This window comes from Micropterus dolomieu, linkage group LG07 (genome assembly GCF_021292245.1).
Source record: "Micropterus dolomieu isolate WLL.071019.BEF.003 ecotype Adirondacks linkage group LG07, ASM2129224v1, whole genome shotgun sequence".
Lineage (NCBI taxonomy): Eukaryota > Metazoa > Chordata > Actinopteri > Centrarchiformes > Centrarchidae > Micropterus > Micropterus dolomieu.
Window position 1 is genome coordinate 12149095 of NC_060156.1, and position 14075 is coordinate 12163169.

Sequence of the window (14075 nt, forward strand, 5' to 3'; positions counted from 1 at the left end):
GTGTGTGTGTGTGTTTAAAATTGTATTAAAATGCTGTTGACCCTTAAAATTAGAAAGGGAAACGTGCAACTCTTTGCATGGCAATTATTTCATGTCCATCTAGAGCACAGTAGAGTGGTGACATATGAGTGAGGCCCCTTGAAAATTTATTGACAGGCAGGCTTGAGAAGTGAGGTGGTTCATTTATGACAATGGGGCGTGATGACATCACACCATAAAAGCTCTCCACAGGGTCAGATGGCATAAGCCGTTTTGAGTCTTTGTGTTTGCTATGCATGAATATATGAGATGCAGAGTGGGTCAGTGGTTGACATTGCTTTCCTGTGATGTATTGTGACATCCGCTGCTATGCTTTTTTTAATGCAGAGGCTGCCGGACTACATGAACTGCTGTGGTTCAGAATGGCACAAGTTGGAAATCCTGATCCATCATGAACGGTCCTTTTAACAAGGAACTAATTTTATAGTATAAATGCCCATTTACTCAACATTTCATTTAGATAAACATTTTGTGTAAAAGGATTCATAAAAAGCATCACTGAAATGTATTCATGAAACCATATGTCTAAACTCTAGGTTGCACAATATGACAATACACACAGGGAGACAACAACAGCATGGGTCAACTGGTAGAGATGCTGCATTACTGTTAGCTGCTGCTTTAATATCTTCAGTTGCATTAGGCCATGTGGGCAATGTTGCAAATGAAAGAGCAGGACTTCAGGAAAATGTTGAAGTTGCAGGATTTTTTCATGTGACAAATGGCCTGAAATGGTAAGTATTTAATTCATAAAAAAAACATCTGATTCCTCAATTTGATATTCAGAAAATAAAATACAGTCATACAGTATATGTTATTATATGTGCAACAATTATTATTGTATATACACAATACACCCCCACCCCCACCCCCCAAAAAAAGTGTCGAACAGTAACAGAAAAAATTGTTTTTATTTTGAGGTGCTTTAATAAGTATAATAGCACAATCATTTTACAGTAAATGGAGTACATTGGTCATTTCATTAGCAATGTGTGCGTGTTCCTTACAGATTCAGTTACTATTCTAAGTATGTCCAAACTCAATGCCGAAACTATATGCACAGGCTATTATGATAATTTAGCTTACTTATAATAATTAGCTGTTGTATATTCATTAGCCTTTTAATTGGTTAACTCTGGGGACCACCAGCAATCCCAGTCAGTCAAATACACTAATGATACACACACACACATCCACATATGCACACACACAACAGTTCTCTACACAGAAAGACCTTGCATAAGTAACCTTCCCCTGAACTTTTGTAGAGCACTCTCCCTCCAATCACTCCAGCTTTCAATACAGCCGTCAGTTTTGGCCAGAAAAGGAAGCTTTAACTCTGAATTTGCAGCGTTGTCCTTAGTGAGAGGAGGTACCTGTGACATCTGCACTGACATGCTGGAGATAATCCTCCATGTGATTGTCGCACAAATTGGGGGTCAGCGGCGCTGCAGACAGGGGAATGTGGCAAGGGACACAGAGGAAATGTTCAATCACGGGCCAGCCCATTCGGGAGCCTCCCTTTTCAGCCTCTCCAGCCTATGGTTCATCTCTCTTTCGTGCTCTCGCTCTCTCTTTCTCTGCCCACAGCTGCCGGGCTTCCACTGGGAGGAAGCTGTATTATGGCTGGGTTAATTTACTGATTAATATCCAGCCACTAGATCCAGCTTTCCCCAGATGGCCAATTAAAAACTACAACTGGCAGCGCGCATAGGCCTGGCAGCAGGTTGCCGTCGGGCCCAGGGCTGGAGGCTGTGACAGAAGGTGCAGTTCCTGTTTGGGCCCGAATAAGAGCCACGGACTATCTTGCTCTTTGACTCTCCAAACCAGAAGGACAAACTAAAGCTGTAATACTGAGCAGAACAGAGGAAGGACTGGGCTTTCTGAGAGTTCACCTACTGTTGGTATCTACTGATACTGTGTGTTAAGTCCACAGAAACTAAAGCCAAAATGAACAGCAAGTTATAAGTACATCTGTAGTTTATCACATGCACATTATTCTACAGTACAATAATTACATTTTAAATCATGATTATGATGTATGGTTAGTACAAAAATTATATACAGTTAATATCATTTAGTGACAGTGCTGTAGGTATAGTAAGACATGGGTAGTTTTCAGTTCCAGGAAACAAAAATAATGTCCTATTACACATATTTATTAGGTAATTTTTTAATTATTCAAACAAAAGAGTAACTACCTAAAGGGAGTAAAAAGAAAATACAAATGGAAATAAAGATGGTAAGAACTGATTAATAATAAAGAAACAAGCCTTGTTTACGCCGTGTTTACATGAATACTGTATGTAGTGGTATTAACTGGACAGAAAAGAAGATAATTTAGACATAAGACAATGTAGGATACAAGTGATGAAATTATGAAAACTTGGTCAGTCTAACAGTCTTACCTATTGCACAAAATTTGAATTTTTACTTTGAGGATTTGCATAGCATACGTTACTGATAATTACTGTTCTGGATACATCTAGTAGAGCTAACCATAAAAACGTAATCATCTTAATCACAGTATTTATTAGTAACCATCACTATGTTATATACTTTAAATAAGTACTTTAATTTTTACTAACAGTTACAATGTTATTACCTAATAAATACTTGGTAACTACTACATTTTTAATGTAACACTTTATGTTAGTAATTTCTGGTAATTACTTTTTCTAAAACCAATAAATGCATCATTTAAAAGTCAATGTTTGTTATTTGGCATATTTATCGTGATGCAATACAATGTTATTAAAATAAGTTACATGTACATTTATGTATCTGTATTACTACACAAATAACTACTAAAAATTAGTTAATTACTGGACTTACCATATAATTCCTAGTGTTGAATTAGCTACGATGTACTCTTAATTACTTTGTAGATATTTTGTACTTTGTAAATAGTATGTAATTATTGTAATCATTACTTTACACTACACTGTAATCTAAAATAATGCGATCCCATTTAAAATCTAATGTGGTTTTACATATAATGTAATTTATTCTTCACAGAGTGTAATATAATCTAGAATATAAATATTTGACATCAATAATATCTGCAATATAACCCAAAAAGCGTCTTTCCTACATTTCCACTGCAAGCTCTCTGTAATATAATCCAGCCTGCAATGGAGCAGTGTTAATTTCCCTGTAATAACCCTCACATTATGAGACATTGCTATATTTAGATGGAGGCCATTTGAATACAGGTCTTGTCTTAATACTGACACAAACCTTATAAATGAGATAGGGTCACCATGGAAACAATGTAAATACAATGGCCGCTGCTGCTCTGAGAGGAAGGGTAATTAATAACTGAATTACGGAACAGAGATAGAAAGCCACACAGACCCATGCAGCTTCTTAGTCCCTTGATAAAGGAGAGTTTAATACAAACAGTTGTACTTCTACTGGGTCAGCTAAACCAGGGATATCTGGGCCATCTCTGTTCAAAGAGAAAAAGGCCACGAACAGAATTGATGGCCCATTTCATTATGTAATTGCCTCTTTAACTTCCTTGTTCTGAGCAATCGCTCTTTAAACTCAAGCTCAAGGTAATATATGCAGAGATATGAGGGTAGTCTCACAGACAGATAATTCAGTAAATAGCTGTAATCTTTGCATCACCTTTAACCACCCCGGAGCTGGCTAATGTCATCTTAAAACCGTGCAGTGATAGAAATGAGGTGCGGTACATAAAAAATTTGTCTGCTACAGAGAAGAGTTGTACATCAACACATGGCTGAGCTGAATCCTCCAGGATCGCACAGACCAGCGTAGGAAGCGTGCTGCTGCTGTGGATATCAAAAGTATTGGTCCAGTGGTGGAACACGGCTCCAGACAGCCTTTAAGCTGCCACCCTCAGTGTCGGGGTACAAGGAGCACAAAGCTGGATATGATTACCTACATGAGAGTGATGCTTCCTGCCCTCCGACCCTTGAACTTAAGGTGTACCCTACATAGAATCAAAGTAAACACCAAGCCCCTGTTCAGAGCCTCTGAAGTGGGTAGATGTGAGAACACAACATGAGTGACCCGCTTCCTTTCATTTCCCTCTTCATAAAGATCCCACAAATGAAAAAAAAATATGATGCAACACACAAAGCAGTGGTGGGAAGGCTGCGCTCTTATTGAAGGGTCAGAAGTAGGATCACTGGGAGAAGGTCACCAAAGAGCCCAAATTCACACCCCATAATTGAGTAACAGGGGTCGCTGATTACAAGGCGAGCAGCATAGAGGAACATGGGACAGTGGTTGGAGCTGCGCTCACCTCTGGCTGTACTGAAAAACAAAACAAAGCGCTGAAAGAGGACTCTGGAAAGACAGAAGATTGGATGGTCTTCCCAGGTCCACCACTGTGATAAAGAACGAAGACTTAATTAACTGAACAGCCGGATCTAACAGGAGCCACTATATCAGAGAGACAGAGAGAGAGAATTCCCTTTATGTAATTAGATCAATTGGGCATGAAGTGAAAAGGCTTCATCCAAGAGCAGTGTGTGGTTCTGAAGTGGGATCACTGACTGAGGTTTGATTACCTTTTGATTGTTAATGCAAAATTGGATTGAGCCACAACAGTCTAAATCCCTTATTTTCTAATTAAGAGTTTGGAGGATTATTTTGTGCTTATTTTTCAATGACTGATACGTGCGTGAATCTTAGTTTTAAGAAAAGCTCGATCTTAACATGCATCATAAATAGTCTTTATAGCAAATGTGCTTGTCACATTCAAATCATTAGAGGTAATTAATGGCTTCTCTGATAATTCACCTGAGTGCTTTATATCCACTTCTATGGCCTATAAATTACCTTTAGAACGACTTGTTCCTTTGTCATTTCAAAACAGGGCTTTTTTGATGAGGCTTTATGAGACAATTTTTACCATTTCGTCATTCATTACTGGAAGATACACCCACGTGCTGCACCATGCATTGTTTGTAAAAAGTCACATTGGAACAAAGACTTAAAATAACTGTAGGGAAATAAAATATACAAAGAAACAATCAATTATTGTGGAGCGCTACCAAAGCAATACATTTCACTACTGTTTGGCTGAGAGAACACCTCTACTCTTAGATGAGGACCCAGAGTCAGAGGCTCGTCCCAACATGAAGGTCCCCAGGGAGGGGATAGTTCTGTGGCCCAGTGGAGCAGTAGAGTGCCTCTGTCTGTGTCTGTTTCAACACTTCCAGTCACAGACAGAGGACGTGCGTGAGGGATGGGCCTCATCGTCCAGGGGAAACGGCTTGTGTCGGCCGCCCACACTGCGCCTCCTCTGTGTGAAATTGGCTGAGAGGATGTAGACATATTCCACGCACTGATCCATGGCTGAGTATAAACAAGAGAGGATCTCGCTTTCACTCCTAGAAGGTCAGGAAGCTTCCCCGTGAAACAGTAAGTGACACTGCCTCCTCTGCGCTGGCTAACAGTCTGACCGGTGGAACTTGACCCCCCCCCCCCCCCCCCCCCCCCCCCCCCCCCCATCACCCTTCTCTGTGAGTGTGTCCTGTGTACAACCAATTCTTCCACTCTCAGTGGGGTGCAATGATATTTAGTGGCTGGGTATGCCAACTTAATCAACAGTTCCAGGGACACATACTCAAATTCACATTGAGGGACCTAGCTGCAGACAAAGCATTCAGCCTGTGACTGAAGATCCATGACCAGCTGGAAACACTTGTAATATCTATCATCTAAATGCTACTCTGAGTCATATATCATGAGTTCAGATAGATAGGGAAAAAAATACAAAAATCACATTAGAGCCTTATTCACCACCAAGAATGTCCATCGGTTGAGAAAAAGGCATGAGATCTGTGCATGAAATCTGATTGCGGCTGTAGTAAAATGGACTGGGGAAGGCATGAATGTAATTAAAGTGGCTGACACTTTTATGCTGGGTAATGGGAGTCCAGGGCCCAGCTATTCCCTGACGAGCTCCCCTCACAGTATGGAGTACATTTTAATACCACCATGTACAATGACTTAAATGCAACTCTCAAGGCCTTCATGGAGATGTAATATTGATGTGTAAATAGGATAAATGCCAACATCCTGGGGTTTAAGGGACATAGTAAATAAACACTACCTAATACATGAAATATATAAAACCACTCAAGCGTCTGGAAACTGCAGAGCACGACAGGAATGCATGAGAGGAGAGTGCAGCACTCAGTGTCTATCTTTAGTATACCCTAAAACATTATGCTTTTACAAAATGATATAAATATAATTCTTAATGTAATCAAAACCCAAGATACTATCATTGATAAAACTGAGAATTGCCTCTGTAAAACTGTTGGTTACAAACAGAAAAATCTACCTGAACAAAAGGAACAGAACTTCACTATGTAAAATTAGGCTTAATGAAGTCACAGTCTGCCCTAAACAGAGGAAACAGATGACTTGTGGCACGCACCAGCGCTAATGTTAGGAAACAAATGCAGAGAGTAGAAAAACAGTTAGGCATTGTCCAATCAGTAATGTATTTGTTAACGCAGGTAGGAAGGAGGGAGCTTTTAGATCACAGTGGGGCAGATAATGAAGAAGTTAATAAGAGGAATGGTACTTTGAAATGTTCCTCAACCACCCAGGTCCCACAATTTAATCTGTAATAAATAATCTCGCATCATTGCAAGATGGCATCTCATAATGGCAAATGAAATATGCTGGTATGATAGGTACAATAAATCTGGATTTTCCTATGGTTCCCTCAGGCTAGGACAATATGCAACTATAGTGCTCTCTGTCAGGAAGAGCAGATCTCAGAGCCGTCATAAAATCTAAATGGGCACTAATTAGGCAAGCCTTCCCTCTCACACTTACTATTTCTATTGACATTTTCGGCGCGCCATCCCTCCTCCCCCTGCACTACCATAAGTCACTGAGAGAAGAACTCCCAGGATTGCAGAGCACAGGGCTGTTAAAGGGAAGTTCAACTTAGTGGTAATGAATAAATTTGCCCTCCCATGCAGTACTGTTTCTTTTGTCTTGGACCCAAGCATATTCATGCATCTAAATGGTAATTTGCTTTGTAACAACCAGGGTCACTACGGCAGATATCAGTGCCATAAAAATACATTATAATTTCCTTTGATTAGTAACCAACCATTTTAAAAAAGAGACAGAGGAAATGTTTTAATTGTAATCTAATTTTCTCCAACATAAAATCTAACTAATACAAAGTCTATGGTAATATTAGAAATGTGGCAACTATAAATATCTTTTATTTATGTTATATAATACTTTTGTATGGTCACACACCAGTAATTAGTTAATTTCTCTGTAGGGAGCATTGGGATTGCCGGCTGTTGAGGAGTGGTAAATATATATGTATGCATTCCTGCCTGCTTCAAATTAATAAAAACCTAATGCATGCTTGGCACAGGACTGCTTGTTGAACATATGCTGCAAGCATGGCTAAGCCATCTGGCTCAGAGTCAAGTATTCCCACCAACTGTAGTCTTATGCTACCTGACAGTGGAAAAGCTTTATTCCCTTGGCATCGGGGACACAAATGGAGAAATATTATTGAAATGATTATCTGCATCAAGACTCAGATTTGGGCTGACATTTCGCTGGCTCTGTGTAATCCAAGGGGTTGTCTAGGAGAGGGCGGAGAGGGGGTTTGCCGGTAAGCCTTGGCGGGATGATTAATGAAGCCAGGATACTGGGTGGACCCAGCCCACCTCCACTCAGACCCAGGGGCCGAGCCCTGCATATGAAATTGGCCTATGGTGCTCATCTCCTTGGGAGAGAGCCACTGATGATCCTCCCGACACCGCTCTACCTCCAGTCACCAAACAGCCCTCCAAAGCCATGCCAGATCCAGGCTTAGGAGATACTCTCCTCACACTGTGTGGCTGTAAGGGAGGGCTGCTTGGTGAAGAACAACATCCACACTCCTGCTCTTCTGTCAAGCGCATTTCACTCAAGCTATATTGTGGTGTTGATGTTTTTTTCAGCATGACAACTTTTCTGCTTGGTAGGTGTAATTTTAAAGCAGCTTCACATTACGTGGACTGTTAGACTTCACAAGTTTTGTATTTAAAAATAGGTGAATTTGATCTCAGAGGAATAATGCTTCTTCAGAATGTGAACCCTTTCGAAGTTTTGCAGAAACAGGTGACTTTTTACTTTTTTAAAACATACACTGGCACCTTTATAAAGTTACATGAGCGAGTATCACATAATGTCATATTGTGTGGAAAGTCTTATGTATTTCTATATAAAACCATGCTTACTTTTTAATAACCATGAATCCTTCAGTGCAGCAGCATTGTCAAGGCTCTCCCTCAACCCCTTAGTCTTGATGGATGGGCCTGTGAAAGCCTCTCAGGACGCTGGTAATCGGATAACAGCAAACCGAATTCTTGACCAAGAAGAAGGGGGGGGGCAGCGACATGTAGCTCATGAATGAACACAGACGAAGGGGAAGCAAGTAATTCAAAAAGCTAGGAACATCTTTAATCATTCTGTGTCAATGATTAGTCATAGACAATGTCGCTTTGTTAAAAGTGTGCTGTAATTAATAACTGGAGCAGGACAGAACAATTGAAGGAGCGAGTGTCATGTGTTGTACAATACTAGAGAGGTGATTTCTAAATAGTGTAAATTAGGTGTTTACCTATTGTGATCCCGCCTGTGACACTGCAGCCTCTTTTTCCTTGAGAACAAGACCAAAGAGAATGATTAATTGCGAGCTCACTGGGTTTTACAGCTTCAAGAGTAAATCAACTTCTAAGAAGTGCTAACTTGCTAAAATATAAACTAATTTTAGGCCCCAGATATTAAAATATAATCCATCTTCTTCCTCCACAGGGAAAGCTAATTAGAAAATGTGACTGGCATAAGAGAGGAGAGGTAGAGGAATGGTGGGATTAGGCTCGGGAGCAGAAAATCACATCCTCTTGCTAAATCTTGGGATTTCTATACACTTCAAATCAACTACTTCACGCCGTGCCTTACCGTTTGTCACATTTCTGAAATAAAGCTTGAAGAATATTTTATTTCCCAATAGCATATAAAGTTAAGTTAGTAGTCTTTCATTTACCAATAAAAGAAGTAACTGACATATGTGATTTTTTTCCCCCCCAATTACAAATATTTTTTCCCTTTCTTTGTCTCTTTGGGTTTTTATTTGAACATCTACCTGGCACGCTTTCTCTTTAATGCATTAGCCAATAAACAACAGTTGCCCAAGGCAAAAAGGCTACCTGCCTGAGACTCGACTGGCATTCAGCTCTGCTGTTCCTCGTATGTATTGACCTCAAACATCTACAGCCTATTGTACAATACAATTTATATGCTTAAGGAACAACACAGTTCTACACAGAGATAGCTGTCTTATGCTATCACAGAAAAGATAATTAAACCGTAGAAATGTTGTAGTAAATGCAACTACATAAAAGCTTGATTAACTGATTTTGTAAATCAAAAATTTAAGTTAACTTGGCCACTTAGATATTTTGAATGTCAGAGGTGTGTTCTGTGTAAATCAGTGGGAAATAAGCAGTGTAAGAGTACATTGGCTGCAACATGACACAGTAGCAGTGTGCAGCAGAGCTGAGTAGTCCCAGCCAGCCGAGCTCTGTCGAGTCCCAGACGACAATCCCCTGAGAGAAGAAATGCTCTGAGTAGTGACAGCTTAAAGGCAATAAGCCAATAATAAAGACCAGCAAAGTGGCCATGGGAGAGGGTTCTATTCCTGCTACTTTTTAAAACAACAGAGCAAACAAGTGTCACTCAGGAGCCTGCAACCAGGTGAACAAAGTGAAAATGATCTATTTTTATCAGCAACTTTCCTCTGTTCTTGAATTAATGAATTGTGGTGGGTTGTTTGTTTTTGGGTTTTTTTCAAAATCTCCCTCTGCAAGGATGTAATTTTGTTGAGTGTGACAAACTGACAATTTATTTTCAGCAGACCCTTTCAGTATAGAACATAACTTCATAATCCACTTACTGAGACACATTTCAAGTATTTTAGTGCTGTAATAGCTGTCCAATTGCTGCCCAGCTGGGTGTCTATTTGGCTGTACCAAATGCATTGAAATGCTTTCCTACTGTCTGTAACTACTCAGAAACACTCAAAGGAAAATCTTTGGAGCACAAATTGCACTTAACCTAGCTAAACTTAATTTCATAATGTATGGACATGATACAGGAGGTGATGGTAATTTTGTTAAAAGCTAGACATTACAGAAATTGCTCAGTGTGACAGAACAAAATACTTGCAGATTAAGGAAAAAAAAGAAAGAATAATGGTGGAAATAATATTAAATTCTCATAAAGCGTGTACCTGAAAACTATAAAGTGAAAATTGCACTAAGAGACAAATACAGTAATTGGATACTAAGCAGCACATTCTGTATGACAGGGAAAGGGTGCTTTCAATGCATTGTGGCCCAATTCCCTCAACCTATAACACCAAACTATTTCTTTTCATTCGTCCTCTATCGTAATCAACTTTTCTGGAAGAACTTTAGTGGTTGACTCTCACGTTATTCTTACACTTCAGTGCAGTTGTACCCTGTGAGGGTGACAAATTTCTGGGCTAGTTTGGAAAGAGGAGTGCTGCAGGGGAAGACAGTGGCCAGTTTGCATTGGGGGGCCAGGCAGTCAGCAGCTCATTTGGAATTCAGCACTGCAACATTGCCATCTTTTGGCCAGACTGTATACTCCTTTGTAAAATCCCAGGGATACTCCATCTCCAAACCATACTGAGGTCCTGAGGCAGCTTGACACAAAGGTACGTAATGGATTTATTCTTTTGTTACAAAGAGAGGAGAAAATTACCTTTTGGCTGATAATACAAAAATAGAACAGTCTGATATGTTTGATGCTGGATGTTCCACAAATAACTGCAAATTAAGTATATTCAGTTAAAATGACAAGAACATTGACTGTCATCCTTTATAAATTGAATTGAATTCTATCTTTCAAGACAATACAACCTTGATATCACCTATGAATTAAAATACTGTAGTCTGGAGCCAGGATACAATGAAAGATAACTTCGCGAAAGTAAAAGTACATCATGTTCTGTGCTATTTTAATGCCCTGATTCAAATGTTACATTGACAAAATTCCATGCGTTGGCTTGCAAAAGCAACCGGACGCATTTTTGCTTTTTCATCCATCAATCTCTCTTCTGGGAGTAAATTTACAAACATGTAGTGAACAGGAAAGCTTGAGTGGGTATACTTGTCCTCTACCTGAATAAATATTTGTCTGAAGCGCCCGTGCTGTCCTGTTTTCCCACGGTGGTGTATGGGACATCATGGATAAGGGAGAGGATGGGCTCTGACAGAGAGTGACAATTCATCCCTTCATCCCCCCTAACTGACATGTCACATTCTCTGATGACTTTATTGTGCTCCCTGTCACTGCACTTAATCTGTGTGTCAGTCAAGCCGGAGCAGCCCACACCACTACCTCTAGACAGCAAAGCTAATACCCACCCTTTTAATGACATTAGATTTGGAGTAATGCCATTCAGTATAGCACTGATATTATCTTCTATTTGCATCATTCAGCCAGTGACACAGCCAGAGCGTGGCCGATAGAGAGCTGGTCATTTCCCCATCCATTTCCACTTGGATGACAGATGTCAAGATGGAAACTGGCTATTATTTACTGTAGCCATGTTTTTATCACAGACAGACATGATGTCTCACTTTACTCCAAGCTGTCAGCCAATGCATCAAAATCTGTCCTTTTTTTGGGTGATATTTGGAGTACAGCGGTAATTTTTTTTGTTTTTTAGCCCCAGCTGTCAAGATCAGTTTTATTCTGGCAAAATCATCATCATCATCATTTTACTCATTATATCACACACACAACATTCTGTCCTATTTGTCAACCCCTTTAACTTGATAATGTCCTTTTATTATGTGCAAAAGTCTCAATGAAGGGCAAATAGTAATACCTGCTTAGACGTGACAAAACCTGCTCAGGAAAATATTCCTTCTATCAGTAAGCATTGGTACAATCCTCTTCAGGTGCTATGATGACATTGTAATGAACATGTCACAAATGATTTTGAGTGATTCAAATTCCCTTTACAGTGTGTTTGGTCCTCCTGTCATTGAGAATGAGTAAGCAGCATTACCAGCCTATCAGCATTAGAGCTAACAAAATCTTCTTTCTTTCTTCCTTTTTTTTTTTTACTGACAGTGCATTTTCTCTCCCATCAGAGCTCCAGTGCCTAATTAAATGTATTTAGCATCATAAATATTCCAGGGGGACAGGTTGACACAATTAATTATGTCTCGCCTCAATACCAGAGCCTCTCTATTGGCTGTGGAGAGAAAGTTAGCCCAATGCCAGGTAAATGTTGCTGCTTGTATGTCTTATTATAAATCAGCGGTGCATTTGTTTATAGTACTTTGGTGCTGAAAATACATTGATACTGATTAAGTCACAGGACTAGAATAACCGCCAGGGACAAAAATTGTGAGTGGACAGGCAACTAACTGATTTAAAATTTTAGGCAACTAAATATTTTGTATTATTGTAATCAGCACATAGACAGTTTTTTATTGATTTATTTTATTATTATTATATAATTATTATTATTATTATTATTTAATTTATTTTTACATTTTGGGTAATAGCTAATGTGCTTTTTTGCCTTTAGAGCAAGATGAAAGGATCAATACCACTCTTAAATATGTCAGATAATTATGAAGCTACAGCAAGCAGCCTGTTAGCTTAGCTTATCACAAAGACTGGAAACAGGGGGGAAAAAACCAGCTCTGTCCGAAATTAACACAATCCACCTACCAGCCAGCCTGTCCTCACCAGAAAAACGGCTGTATAGGTCGATTAATAGATAGCTTATTACGACCCGTATTAACATTTTTTGTTAGGCCGTGTAAACCACAATCTTTTCCTAGATACCACCGTTTTACCACGCGTTATACATCATGTGACTTAGGTCACGTACCAGGGCCGGCCGGTGGCATAAGCGACATAGGCAGTTGCCTAGGGTGCAAAATGTAAGAGGTCGCCGCAAGATAAGGTTTTCAACTTTGCGCGAATCAACTCCGCCTAGCTGCTGCAATATGCAACACAGGCATACGTCGTAAATGCACCTCACCTGTAACTCCAGCCAGTTGTGACGAGTCGTGTCGTTGTGTAGAGTTTTTGCAATATAAACATCTAAAACCTGAGGCGCAGCCTTGCTGTGTTTGTGACTGTGAGCTGCTTAAGTAAACATGCGTGTGGATTTGTGGTGAGTGTTTTCCAGTTGGTTTTGGTTTCACATGCAGCTGTGTCCGTCAAACGGTCTAAAGGGGATGATTCCAGCGGAGCAATAAGAAGCCTAATGTACAGCCGAGTATAGGACAGGTAGAAAAATATTATGAATTCTAATTAAATTATGACATCAGTCTCGTAATATTACAACTTTTTTCCTCTACATGTCAGAGAACACATACATGTGGGAGAGATTCTGAAGGTGCATAAAGTTTTGAACATGAGCAGAAAACCTGCTGAAACACATGAGCTATTAAAGTCCAGGAATTTATAACAAATTAAACTTATTTGAGGTGAAAAGCTGCCACATGTACATCCCCAAACAAAAGACACAAAAGAGGAGAGAAGACAGAATCATGCCTGCATGTGTGTTGACTTATTAAATTAGAAAAGTTGAACTACGGGAGAAACTTAGGCTATTTAAAAGCAATAGCTACAGAATTTTTTTATATTTTGAATTGTCACCTGCTGTCTGAATTTTGTGTTTCCCTTTACAAAAATAAATACTTTTCCCCCACAAATTGAGAGAGAAAAGGCAGAAATGCAGGAAATTAAGTCTTCGATGGTTAAAATGTTCTGGGGGAGGACCCCCAGACCCTCTTCTTCTTTTTTCTACCCTCCACCATTCAAACTAAACAAATGTTCTTGTATTTCAAGAAATGAACCCTTAATGCAAAAAAAGAGTCTCTGGGTTGACACACAGTTTGTGGCGGGACACATATAGGTTTGGTCTCCCAATTTACACTATGATGTGGAGGTTGACGAGTATAATG